Here is a 14570-nt window from a genome sequence, read left to right as displayed (position 1 = left end):
CGTTGATTTCAAGTTCTACAACAATGGTTGAAATCAACTCTTATAGCTCTAGTACTTGACATCAGGAACCCAAACACCAAAATGGCATAATAACACAGAAATATTCATTGCAAATAGTTGAAAAAGAATAATTTGCGCAAGGAAAAAAATAAAAAATACTACGATGCCATCACTCTTATAGCTCTCGTACTTGACATCATTAATCCAAACACCGGAATGATGTAATAATACAGAAATATTCATTGAAAATAGTTCAAAAAGAATCAAGAACCTTGGAAAAAAAATATGATGATGCAGAAAAAGTTTGCAAAATGATTATGGAATTAAATTTGTTCAAAATTGTAATTACTAACTACCATTTTGGGGGGATTTTCTTTAGTTATCTAGTTGATTGATTGGGTTAATCTATAATTTAATGATTTACTAACTATTACAACTCTTAATTTAAGCTAATCAGTCAACTAATAAGATGTATCTCGTTTATGTTATATGCATCTGAAATTATAAAAATTGATTTTATGATATCTAAAAAAAAAAATTGGGATACTATGTAAATATAGATAAACTTGTCAAGATTTATGTAATTTTTACCTTAATTAAAGGGTTGCATTGGGTCAAGCCCATTTTAACAGCTCTAGTTATGTTAGTGGACTCACTTGAAGTCAGTGTTCATCTTGACATTGTTATACGTACATATATCTATAATATATTAAAAGTGTGAAAACCCTTGAAAAAGTGATTTGAACTTTTTGTCTTTCATTAAAAGATCCTTCTTTAGATAAGATTGTCTTTTTACTATTTCTTTAATTATTATTTAATTATTTTTATTATATTAACTAGACTCCTAAAATAGATGGGACTCCTAAAATATATGGAAGTAGAATCAATTAATATTTTTCCTTGTACTGAAAAATTTTAAAAATACTCCTAAAATAAGATAGAAAAATACTCTTAAAATAAGACTCTATTAAGAAAATACTTCAATAAATATTGAGATGCATGTTAAACTACCGAAGAAATCAATTTACTTATTGGGAAAATATGATTGATGCACATCTAACTTAATTCGATTGCATGTCTAGATTGGTGGATACTTAATTTTCTAATCCTCAACTTCTTCACTGTTTTTGTCAACATAATAGAAATCAACGCATGTGTATATATATCTTCTTTGTTTTCATTCAAGTCATTCTTTAGAGTCAAAATTTTTGCTCATACAAGAATTGTTTTCATCAAAATTGAAGCTTTGCTATCACCATTGTATTATTTGTTGTAGTTTTTAGGTTGTAGATGAATTTACAGGTGGTAGATGAATGTCGGTCTGCTTTAAAGATTTTTTTAGGTAAAAGTTAGGTTTAATTGTATTGTTTTTATATCTCTATTTTGAGAATTTTTCTTGTGTAAAGATTAAGTTTAGTTGTATTATTTTGATATCTCTATTATCGTATTATTTTGTTGTAGTTTACAGATGGTAGATGAGCGTCAGACGGCTTTGAGAAAATTTTTGTGTAATTATATTGTTTTGTTGTATCTATCATCATATTGTTTTGTTGCAGTTTAAAGGTGTCAGATGAATGCTGATCGGCTTTGACAATTTTTTTTTGTAAAGGTTAGGTTTAATTAAATAAATTATGTTGAATTTAATTATTGTATATATCTTTATTGTTTAAAAAAATATTCTATTTAATGTAACGTTTGAACTCAATTAAGTAAGGTAGGCGCGTACACCTAAACTAGTATACACTAAATTTAGTAACAATATTAATTAATTACTGTGGGACTATATTTAGTAACAATATTAATTAATTACTGTGGGACTATAATTCAATTGAAAGTGCATAAAACAATTTGAGTTTCCTTTTCTATCCTGATTTTATTTTGGACTTTCAAAATTCGCCCACTCGTCTATTTGTTATATTTATTTATTGAGAAATAATTTACTGTCGGGAATACCATAAGTAATTTGTATATTTTAGATTGTTAGTCGCCATTTCAATGATAATAATTATAAAAATTATAGAAGAATCTAATTAAGTAAATGATTAAATGGCCAAAGCAAAAGATTATTCAGCCATGAGATGCTCTTGTTCTAAACATATCTAATGTAGTTGCGACACAAAAACTAATCATTAACGGGTTGTTTGGTAGAGTTTATTAGAAAATATAATACATGTATTAGTTAATGTGTATTATTAGTATCTTATTTGATATATTTTTTTAGTTTATGTATGTATATTAATGCTTGCATTAGTTATACACTCTATTATGTATTGATGTGTGTATTAATAATACACAATATTTTCTATGTATTAGTAATACAAATACTTTAAACACATGTATTAACTTGTTAAATAACTTTAATATCCCTCAATTTCCTTCTCAAAACATTTCACAATTTCTTTTCACACTATTTAATTTGTAATAGTGAATCTTCTCAAAAAATTTCACAAATTCTTTTCCTATCATTTTAATTTGCAGCAATAAATAGTTGGTTTAAATAACTGCAACATATTTTTGTTTTGCTTCGAGGGTCTTAAAAGTTAAAAAAAATAATTTCTTGAGACTGTTTCTTGTTTTTATATATTGTATTTTATTTTTGTTTCGACCATATTAATCTTTTGATGTAACATTTCATGCACAAAGACGAAAGTTTTGTAAGTAATCCTAAATCTCTATTTAATTGTTCGACAATTCTAGTTATGTTTGAGATGGCAAAATAGAAATTGATTGCACCCTTAGTGATAATAATTGCTAGCTAAATAACCCTTGCAACAATGGCATAACTCAGGGGTGACATACAAGTGGTACAGCAGGGAAACAAAAGAAAAATGCATCATTATCAGTCCTCTTGCTTTCTCTCACACTGTCAAAATGATGCTAGTCAAGAAATAAGGCTTCATGAATTTTCACACTTATGTTAGAGTATATTGAAGCAATGTTAATAACTATTTAATTTTATCATGGGGAAAAAAAGATTTTGAAAAAACATTACACCAAAAGAATTAAGATTTATATTGTGGAAAGAGCCCCCCGGTACTTTCCTCTTTTGATTTTTTATGTTTATGATGTTTGGTTTTTCATTTAGGCCTTTGTCTTTTGGACCGGGTCCTGTAACACATCTTTTCCTAATTAAACTTTAACTCATCTAACCTTTTTGTTCTAAAATAAGTTATTTATTTTAATATAAATAAATTATTTTAATATTAAGCTTATAATTAAAGATAAATGCCAATTAATTTGAGCTAAAATGATGATTAATTTGGATCAAAAGAAATATCTACTTTGTTTAAATAAATTAGTATATGTATTCGTACGATGCGCGGATAAAACTATTATTTCTACTTGTTTCAGGTTGTGATGTTCAACCATATTAAATCATATTACCTTAAACAGATTGTTCCTCAATGAATTAAACTAACAAAATCAAATTATCATATTGATCTTCAATGAAGTAAACTCCCACCCACAATCCCCCCCCCCCCCCCCTACAATTATGTAATTAAATCTATATAGCAAGAGGTCGGGGGTTCGATCCCTACCTCTGGCGAATGGAGCAAACTCTGTGGTCAGTTTCCTACTGTTTAGTGTGCTGATAGAGGAACGGAGGATTAGTCTTACGGCTGCCGACTATGAGGATACCTTGGAAAACAAAAAAAAAAAGAATCACAAAATATTAAAAACATTTATGTTTCATATTTTATTTATTACGTTGTTACTATTTTAAACTTATTAACTTAATAATATTGATTTTTAATAGTTTATCACTTGTAGTTATTAAGTGCTCTTTTGATTAATATGAAATATATATTTATTTTAAATATATAGATAGTAATATATGTATTATCTAATTACCACATTATATTCTCAAAACTAGTTCAATATATTACCACCACCCTCACTCCCCCATCTTTTCATTTTTTTCTTACTTTATTTAATTGTTTTCTTTATATTTTGACATTTATGTTCTTGCTTAATTCAAAATATAGAATGCTAATTTAAAATTTAAGTCACTTAAATTTTTATATTCTAATATTTATTTAATTCATTATTTATCAAAATTTTAGCTACATGGTATGCATAATTTAAGAATCTACTTGTTATAGTTAAACATACTTTCTTATCTAAACAGAAAGTTACACCGTTCAAATTTTTTACACTATAATTATATTGTGTTTTCTAATTTTGTCCTGACTTGTATTATTGTGTTATTTATACTTGTAAATAACTTATAATTTTTCTTAATATCCTTACTTATTTTTTTTAATGTATTATAAATAATATGTGTTTTTCTAATTCTTGAAATTTAATTTATTTCTTAACTTGTATGGTTCATAATTTTTTCATTATTTGAATTTATCTATCACACTTTATTTTAAATTATAGCTTTATATTACTATAAAATATAAATAGAGATATAATCTGAGTATTTATTTTAAATGATAATTTTATATTCTTTTTATATAATTATTGATTGACTGTTTATCTAATTATATTTTATAATTAATAAGTTTTGTATTACGTGAAATTAGAATTGTAATTTTTTTTATGCATAAAATAAATGATAAAATGAAATATAGAGTAAAGTTTATCAAAAAGAAACATATAGTAGAAGAAGACTCCAATATAATCTAATTTAATTTGTTAGGAGTACTTATTGTTTAAAATTCACAATAAATCCTTATTTAAGATAAAAACTTCACGTCTATGGGAGATAGTTTTATCTTATATTCACTTTTAATTTATTTTAGTTTAGATTTTAAAAAATAATAATTACCATCATCCCTAGGATTAAAAAGAATTCAATATTGCACGGAACTAATAAAAAATGAATGAAAACATACCACTTGTTATGTAATATAAACGAGTTGCAAAATTAGTAACAAAAATTTATTCATAAATGTAAATTACAAGTAAAATCATGAAAATAATAAATAAATTGAAATATCTAAATACCTACAAATTTATTTTATAACCCTCCTAGAAAAAGTAGATATGTAAATATAGTATTGTTCTAGAGACGTCTTTATGCTTAAGAGAAATTTATTAAGATACAAAATTATGATATAATAATATTCGTGCATATATAAATATATTTACATTCATTTTTTATAAAATCGATTTGGTAAATCTCCTTTATATATTTCGAGTCTCTATTATATTTGTTGATTTAGCAAATATTCATTTCGCATTTTTGAAATATTTGCGTACCCCGTATTCATGGAAACTTTAGATTCCTTATATGCATCTATGACAATAGATAAATACATTTTTAATATTTATATTACAAAAGACATTCACAAATATACTAACAAAAAAAAACTATAGCAACTAAGTCAAAAGTTCATTCTACACCGTACTTTTGAGTGTGTCTTCATTAAAGACATAATCATATTACAAATGTATCAAACATCATTGCGCATTAAAAAATTCTAATATCGTCATCAACAATAAATTCTTAACTTTTTTGTTTTATTTTTTTCTAAAGAAAATCACTAATAATATTACGCATAAATATAGGATAATAAAAAAAGTCCTCTATCTGCATATAGTTATAAATTAAGAAAAATATTACATGATCAGAATCAATCAAAATCTCTACCAACTAAATTTAGCACCAATTTGCACAAAGTATCAAGTGATAAAAGGTAAGTCAAATATAATAAGTACACAATTTCTAACAAAGAACAAAATGAAGAAAATAACCAATAATAATTGCACATAGAATACACTATATAATAGTTGATTACCTCAAGATAAATCAACCTCATACGAATATAAAAGGAAAACAAAAACCTCATATATTACTTTCAATATGTGTACTCACCTAAAAAAAAAAAGAAAGAAAATATGAATAATAACAGAAACATATTTGTGTGGAATAATAAATGTTAATGGGTTTATATATATTACACTTTGAATTTGAAATTTTAAAATTAAAATATTTAACTTGTGGATAAACTTAAATTCAAAACAATGCCCTATTATCAACAACTTTCTCTACATTTATCTTTCAATTTTCTTGGGTTTAAAACCATCCCTTTTTTTTTATCAAGTTTTGAATTTGAAATTTCAAAATTGAAATATTTAACTTGTTGATAAACTTAAATTCAGAATCAAAATAAAACTATAATTATCTTATTAGATGGAACATGAATGTCCTATTACCAATAGGTTTCTCTGCATTTATCTTTCAAGTTTTTTGGATTTAAAATTGTCCCTCTTTTTCAATCAAAAAGTTAAAATCCAATTTAAAATGTGCATTTATATATATATATATATATATATATATATACAATGACTACAATTACAAAAGATATATGAATTTGTGAGGAACATAGGGCTGTTTATCGTACGGGTCGGATGGACCATTATATTTAACGATTTGGCTTAACGGTTATCGATTTTACAATATACAAATCCACTAGCCACCGATAAGATATCGGTTGGTTTGGTAATGGATAAATAATTATCAGGCGGTTTATTGGACATCCACAATTCCTACTTGAATTCAAACACCTTATAGAAAATAAAACACATTAGTTAGCAATCTCAATCATAACAAATTTTCTAATTTATGTAGTACATGTTTCAAAGAGGACTCTCAATATTGTATATAAAAAGTTTCATTCCTAAGCTATAGTACATTAATTTCTCTTCACATTATGATATTCTTGAAACAAAAGTGACATACATTACAACAAATTAAGCATTTGATCGTAACAAGCTCTTGGGGATGCACCAATTGAACTATGTGCTTCAATGTCCACATGCTTAATACCAGGAATTATTTTCTGGATTTCCTTTTCTAGCCAATCCACTTCAGCCCCTAATGTTGTTTTCTTTCCTTTGAAAATATATTTAAAGTTTAAGGCAAACCTTCAGTTGTTTTGCTTCTTTACTTTGGTAACTTTGGGTTTATAGACCCAAATTAGGGTGCCTTTCAAATTTTAGCCCCAAATAAAAAGGCTTTGTTAAAATAGCCTTAACTTGTTAATGCATATTTTCTTGGACGAAAATACCCTCTTGGAAGCGGTTAAATCTCTTTCTTCCAACTTCAGCTTATATTTGAGAATAACCCATTTCTTTCAAATTTCAGAATCGATCTCCAAAATATTCGCTATTAAATCTCTTTCTTCCAAATTCTAGAATCGACTTTCAAACATTCGCAATCGGCTTTAGCCGTAAGGGTTCTTCAGGTATGAATTTCATCATCAAAATTCATTGTGGTAATTTTAGCTTATTGATGCATTATGGTAATTTTAGCTCATTATATAATTAACATATTGATTTAATTTTTGGGGAGGTGAACGTAAGCTAAAGTTGGGATATGATATTGTTGTAGTAACATATTTACCATTGAGGAATTGCGTTGAACAGGTTGTGGGGAGTCGGTCTTGGAGGGAAAGGCCGTTAATATGGGAGTTAACGTTGATCGCAACATATTTTAGGAAGGCCAAACGTATAAGGTCAAGGTGGTACAAGAAATTAGTTTCAAGTATTTCAAACTAGTGGTATAATTAGCATTAGAAGATGATGAGGAATTGTGTCGAACAGGTTGTGGGGAGTTTGTTATTGCGATTATAATTGTGTTTGAGTAGTTGCGAGAGTTTGGTCTTGGAGAAAAATGTTGTGTTTTCCATCATGAATCCAATCTATGTTTTAAAGATTAAAGAAGCACTAACTTATTGATTCTAAGAGAGAACACCTTAGCTATTAAGCTTGTATAACATAGAGCAACAAACAATGGATTTAAACTCTCTAATGGTAGTAGGATTTGACATTTTAGGTAACAAGGTTACTATTATACAACTTTTCAGTGTTAAAAAAAAATCCTTCATTGTTGAACACATATCATATTTATATTCATTGACCATTTGTTGTTGAACCATGCTTACCTAGATATGTTGGAATAATTACTGGTGTTTCTGGCAACTTTTTTTGTCTCAGTATCGTGTGTTTCTGTTGAATCATTAGATAGAATCCCCTGGAAGTCAATTGCCCTTGCTCTTTTTCTATTTTTTCTGGGATGTCTGATTCTTTTGCTGTCCTACTTCATCTTATCCGATCATATGGCAGGAGAGAGTTTCCAGGGATATGGGCCCCTTGCACTGGGAATCCTCATATTTCTCTCGGGTAAATCAAAAACATACATTAATATATACTACTTTGAATCCGTAAGCTGTTATTCTTTTGTCCATAATTGTTCAATATGTCCTCGAGGAGAGTGTCGTAGTTCATTAAATACAAAATTAATTTGCGGATGCACCATTGATTTGATAGCCTGATTTATAGTTATGTTAACAAGGTAACTTCTATTGAATTTGCAGCAGAATAAATAGGTGAGAGAGAAAATTGTAGGGTTACTTGTTACTGTATCTGTCCTCTCTGTAGTTGCTAGAAGCATCATATCAAGGTGATTGTAGATCTGCATTGAAAATGGTCATACTAAATCGATTTTTTGGGATGTCCATTACATCTTGCAAACTGATGCAATAGGCAATAAATTCTACTTCGCCATATTTTCTCCGTTTTGTTTAGACAGTCTTGAGTTTAACACGCTACACTTCTGGTTGCATATTTTCTTTATTCAAGTTTTCATATTCGTTTTTTCATTAATTGATTGATTATGCTACTTCCAACTATGTTTGTAGGTTTCTATGAGATGCGGATTGCATATTACTCTTGGAGAGGTGCTAAAGGTTATCGATTTACTGCCATCCCTGACTATTGAAGTCTTCAAACTTCATGTAAACTCTCAATGTAGTACTAGTTTCTAAAATGAGTTTTGTGATAGTTTATATTTCTCGTACGCGTTTTGTCTTTCACACTTCAAAAAACTTCTGAATGTTGAATACGCATCATATTTATAAAAAATTTTGGCTGTATCCAGTGAGGCGCAAAATATATTCAATAAAGCATTAACCGAAAACCTAAAAGGCAAAGCAAATACTAAAATAATAAGATTCTTAGTTTAAAAAATAAATAAGATTCTTGTTACTTTTTTTCTTTCATAACTGCACTAAAATACATGGGGTTTGAATCACCTAACTTATACACAAAGCCCTGAATTTTTATTGTAACGTGCTCTCTTCAATATTGCTCCACTTCTAAAAAATAGTCAGTACATCATTCTTTTTCAACACCATACTATTAGAATATTGTGTTGATAAACTATGTTGTATCACTTGCAACCTATCTCTGAAGTAAACAACCCTCTCTGAATCACCCCTATAGTGTGTGTTATTCAGTAGTTTCAAGTGCGATTTTAGTATCTTCAGATTCTGCCATACATTTCAAGTTATGCCTTATGGGAAAGAATTGACACTTCCTTAATCTATAATGATTTGACAAATGACCTATAACTCTTGCCTAGAGGTAAGACTGAGATAGTTATGCCCCATGGGAAAGAGTTGATATTGCCATAATCTGTAATGATTTGACAAATAACCTATAACTTTTGCCCTAGAGGCAAGACTTTGACAGTTATGCCCTATGGGCAGTAGTTGACTATGTCTTACTCTTTAATGATTTTACTTATTGAAGATATCTATTCTAAATTAAATTGTTACTAATCTTTTTTTGTTTTATTTTTCACAAGGGTTGTGCTTGGAATAGATGGAAAAGAAATGAGTATTGAGCAATACAATATGGGACAATCAATTGAAATTATTGATAGCAATAACAAGTTATAGGTTATCGAATCAATATTGGAGGTTATAATAGATGAAGAAATGGGCCAGTCATCAAAGATTAAGAGGGTACGACAAAAAAAGAAGAGGACACTTGATGTCAAGACTACTCTCTTGAGACACAATGCCTCTTTGAATGAGGTAATTGTCAAGTCGATCTTCATTGATAAAAAAAATATGATGACGTGCATGTCAAACATTGCAATTACACATAACATCTAATTTAAGGTTATCAAATTAAGCACAACATGATATTCACTACGATGTTTGGATGACAACTGTGTGTGGCAGTTTCATGCCTCGAAGATTCTCGATTCTTTGCTCTTTCAGGTTACTACATATGAAAAGGCTCACAATTACTCGATTGATTTTATAACATCCGACCACAAGAATGCAATATCAAAGGTCATATGTGACTACATACTAGAGCTTGTATGTAACTCCAGTAATGTAATCACACCAAACTTCGTGGTGGATGAAATGAGAATGAAATACGAAATAATCATATCATACAACAAAGGATGGCAGGCGATACAACATGCCTATACAGTGATAAGAGGAACCGTAGAGGAGAACTACAACAGGCTGCCTCGTATCTTTATATGATATAACAAAATAACCCAGACACGTACACAAACATAAAGAGGGACGATGAGAACAGGTACAAATGCTACACTATTGAAATTGAAAACTTTTGCCCAAGAGGTAAAAGTTTATTTTTTAACTACACTGATTAAATTATTAACATATATGCAACTCTTGCCTCATGGGCAAGACTTAATTTAGAAAATTGTTGAAATTAAAAATTTTTGCTCAAGAGGCAAAAGTTTATCCTTTATTCACACTGATTATTATTAACATAGATGAAACTCTTGCCTCATGGGCAAGACTTGGTTTAGAAAATTGTTGTACCAATGCTATATTGTTGAAGTTGAAAACTTTTGCCCAAGAGGCAAAAGTTCATTATTTAATTGCACTAATTAGATTATTAACATATATGCAACTCTTGCCTCATAGGCAAGACTTAGTTTAGAAAATTGTTGTACTCTGATTATAAACATCAAATGCAAATTGTTATTAATATTTTTTTGCTCGACATAGGTTTCAATATGCATTTTTTGCTTATGGCACTTCAATTATTGGATGGACTAACTGTAGATCGGTAATAATGGTAGATGCAATATTTTTGAAGTCAAAATATCGTGGTGTTCTCATGATAGCAGTGTCAAACTCTAAATTTGAGATATTACTTTCCGCAATCACCTATTCTGAAATGTTGCATTCTCAAAGTACCTGACATTGAAACTTAGACCCCCTGCTTTGCCTTCTTTTTCTTCTGACGAGGGCAATGTATGAACAGGATTACTGAGATTGAGCAATGTAATATTTTATAGTTTTTTTTTCTTCAATAGTTCATCCATGTTTTGCAGAAATTCATTCCTCATTGCATATCTTAATACAACATTCTATTTTTTAGGGTAATATAAGGGCATACATATGTAGTACGTTCTTGTTCAGGTTTATGTTTGTACGTGATGCATGTACTCTCTAATTACATTTTCAGGTCCGGACCTATTGGGTTAGTATTTTCTCTAACAACAGTTGAAAAATTAAAAGAGAAAAATAATAGGTTCTTTTAGAGAAGGGAAACAAACTGTTCACTTAGTTGTACTATTTTCATTTATTATCCATGAACAGGGGTTACTAGGAGATGGAGCAACGTAAATTTTGTAGCATTTTTTTTTCTTTTGCAATAGCTCATCCATGTTTAGCAAAAGAAATTTCTTATTGCATATCTTATACACCATTCTTTCCTTTTGGGGAAATATAAGGGCACACTTAATACGATCATGTTAACTAGTTTATGTTTGTATTTGAGAATGAATAGCTGAGAAAAATCTGGAGAAAAAAAATAAAAAAACTCTAAATAAAGGTTAAAGACAAATAAATTGAAAAAAAAATGAAGAAATAGCTAATGGTTGAGAAAAAAGAAAAAGAGAAAAAAAATAAAATGTTGAGACAAATAAATTAAAACATGAAAATAAAGTTAAAGAAAAAATAAAAATTGAAAATAATAAAAAACAGAATAATAAATTTAAAGGAAAAATAAAAAAGTGAAAAGAAAGTAGAATAATACAAGTAAAGGAAAAATAAAAAAGTGAAAAAAATAAAAAATAAAATTTGAGAGATAAATGAGTATGAAAAGTTTAAAAATATATTTGAGATGTAGATGGGCAAAATGATACTTTTAGTATATTAAAAAGTAAGGAAAGTTATTCTTTAAAGACATTCTTATTTGGGGTCAAATATCTAAAGTCACCCATATTTAGGTCTATGGCATGCAATTTTTTGGTAACTTTAGTACTTTATTGTTTAATTTTTATATTATATCAGGGTTAATTAGGATGAGTCTTTAGGTTAGAATATAGATCCATTAGGTATGAATTTATACTTTATTATATAATATAAATTAATATGTATTTTATATATTTAGGTGAAAAATATAAATATATATGGTAATTCTTAATGGGTTAACGGTTTATCCAATAAGAAAATTGTTCAATCTACCCCCACTCCAATAAGCCGTTAATTAAAAAAGTTTAATCCATTCACCAATTATTTATCCGATAAGCCAATAAGTCAATTTTACGGATGACTTATTGGATACGGTTCGATTTTTAACAGCCCTAAAGTAACGTGAGACATATTTAGCCTAAATGTTTTTTTTTTTTTCTAAACTAGTCTATTTTTTTACTGATTTAGAATGCAACAAAATATTATTTTAAATTAAAATATAGAAAGAATCTTTATGTTGCGATTCAAATTTAAATGAACTGCTTCAAAATTAACAAACAACGTTACCTTATTTATGCATAATTTCCTTCTCTACTTACTTTATATTTTATGTTTTAAATTGCTATCTTTAAATTATACATTTGTCTTTAAAAATAGGCATATAGAAAAATCATTACAAAAAAATTATCTTTTATTTAATATTTAAACAAAGTATATTCAGATATTTTTTTAGAATATTTAAATTTTAAAAGAGATAAGTTTATTGAAGAGTAAAATGTATTTAGAACTTTTGAACCATTAAATATGTTTTATAACATTTAAATTTTAAAATAGATAATGTTTATGTATATCTAGAATTCTTCAATCATGAATTTCTATTTTTAAGTTAATAAAAAAAAGTTAATACAGGATAATGTATTTTTAAATTCAAAGCTTTAATTCAAAATTTTTATCACAACACTATTAATATATACCTAAATACTTGGAGATGACCCCACTAGGCCAGTAGGCATGCGGAAAATTATTCAAAATGCGTTCAGGACTTCCCCATTAATGCCAATTTAGTTACCTACTCTTTTTTTAAAAAAAGGAAAAAGGGTTAAATTTATTCCAGTATTTTAAAAAATTGATTAAATATAATTTTTTTTTTATATTTTGAGATTAAATTTATCTTCATCATATTTTGGGATAAATTTATTCAATTACTTTAAAAAATTGACTATATATACCATTCATCATAATTTGGGGTCAAATTTACCATCAATGTCATACTTTGAGGCCAAATTTACTCTCAACGTTGTCACGCTCCTTTTTCGTTCGAGGGTTCGAGTCGAAGGTCGAAGAATTTTTTTAATTAAAGTGACAGTTTTAAATAGGGATTAATTTTATCATTTTCAAAGTCGACACTTGAAATTGAGTCATGATATTCCAAGTCACCTTATTGAATTCCTAATCAAAAGAAAATGATTCTTTTATTGGTTTGCGAAAACAGAAGATCGAGTAAGGAATTCTGTTGACCGAGGGGAAGGTGTGAGGCACCCCTCGAGTCCCGTGGTTCTAGCACGATCGCTTTTATTGACTTATCTTGACTTAAACTATTTTAATAAATTATGTTAAGACCTAAGTTCGCTCAATTTTACTATACCGAAAATAGCTATTTATGTATCTTATATTAAATAAATTGGTGAGAAATTAATTTTTTTAAAAATATTTACCAAGATACATTATTGCATCCTTGAATTTTTAAACTGTATCACAGATACGTACACTACATTCTTAATTGAAACGAATACTTGACATATATCTAAAATTTATCTCATGTTTAAAAGTTTTGATTTATTATTTATAAATTCATAACAATTTTTATTTATTCGAAATACTATTTAACTTTAATAATAAATTAAAACAATATTTAATTAAAAAATAATTAATTAATTTAACAAACAATTATCAAGCTTGTTAATGAAAATAAAATAAATCAAATATATAAAAATAAAAACAAAAATAATATAAATACTCGAAAACTAATCATATTTTATTAATTTTATTATAAATCCTTTATGTCAGTGATTTCAACAATAAGTAGAACAATTACGAAAGAAAACAAACATTAAAACTTAACACAGTCTAATATGTAAACCTATTTAATTAATAAAATGATGAAAAAGAAAAACGGACTTTAAATACTTGCTTTATAACTTAGGCCAAAACAAAGTATTTCATAACTTTAATTAATAAATACTCTAGAGCAAACCTATTGCATCAAAGTCAGAAAGAGAAAAAAAGAATAACGCAACAGTAGCAGCGGTGATATCGTTGGCGCCGGAAAAAGGATCGGAGTTTGATCGAAATTTGGGATAAGCCATGGCAGCCATGGAGGTTACCGGTGACGGAAAAGGAAAAGGGGGCCGGCGATGTGTTTGCTTTTGTTGGTGGAGGCGCGGCTGGCACCGTATGTGGCGGTAGATCCGATGGTTTGGCAGGTTTTCAGGCGACGGGATAAGTTGGGAATGTTTTTCGGCAAAGGAGGGACGGTTCCGATGAGTTCCGTCCAGATTTGGCTGGAGTTGGTATTCACCAGTGATG

At 28.0% G+C, this 14570-nt stretch overlaps 1 pseudogene; it reads right to left on the bottom strand.

Moving 5' to 3' along the window:
- LOC107849245 overlaps positions 1 to 14359 on the bottom strand; it is a 223357-nt pseudogene extending 208998 nt beyond the window's left edge.
- Positions 14360 to 14570: the final 211 nt, after the last annotated feature.

The sequence above is a fragment of the Capsicum annuum genome, chromosome 12, assembly GCF_002878395.1.
Source record: "Capsicum annuum cultivar UCD-10X-F1 chromosome 12, UCD10Xv1.1, whole genome shotgun sequence".
NCBI classification, from domain to species: Eukaryota; Viridiplantae; Streptophyta; class Magnoliopsida; order Solanales; family Solanaceae; genus Capsicum; species Capsicum annuum.
This window is presented reverse-complemented; position numbering and strand designations above follow the sequence as displayed.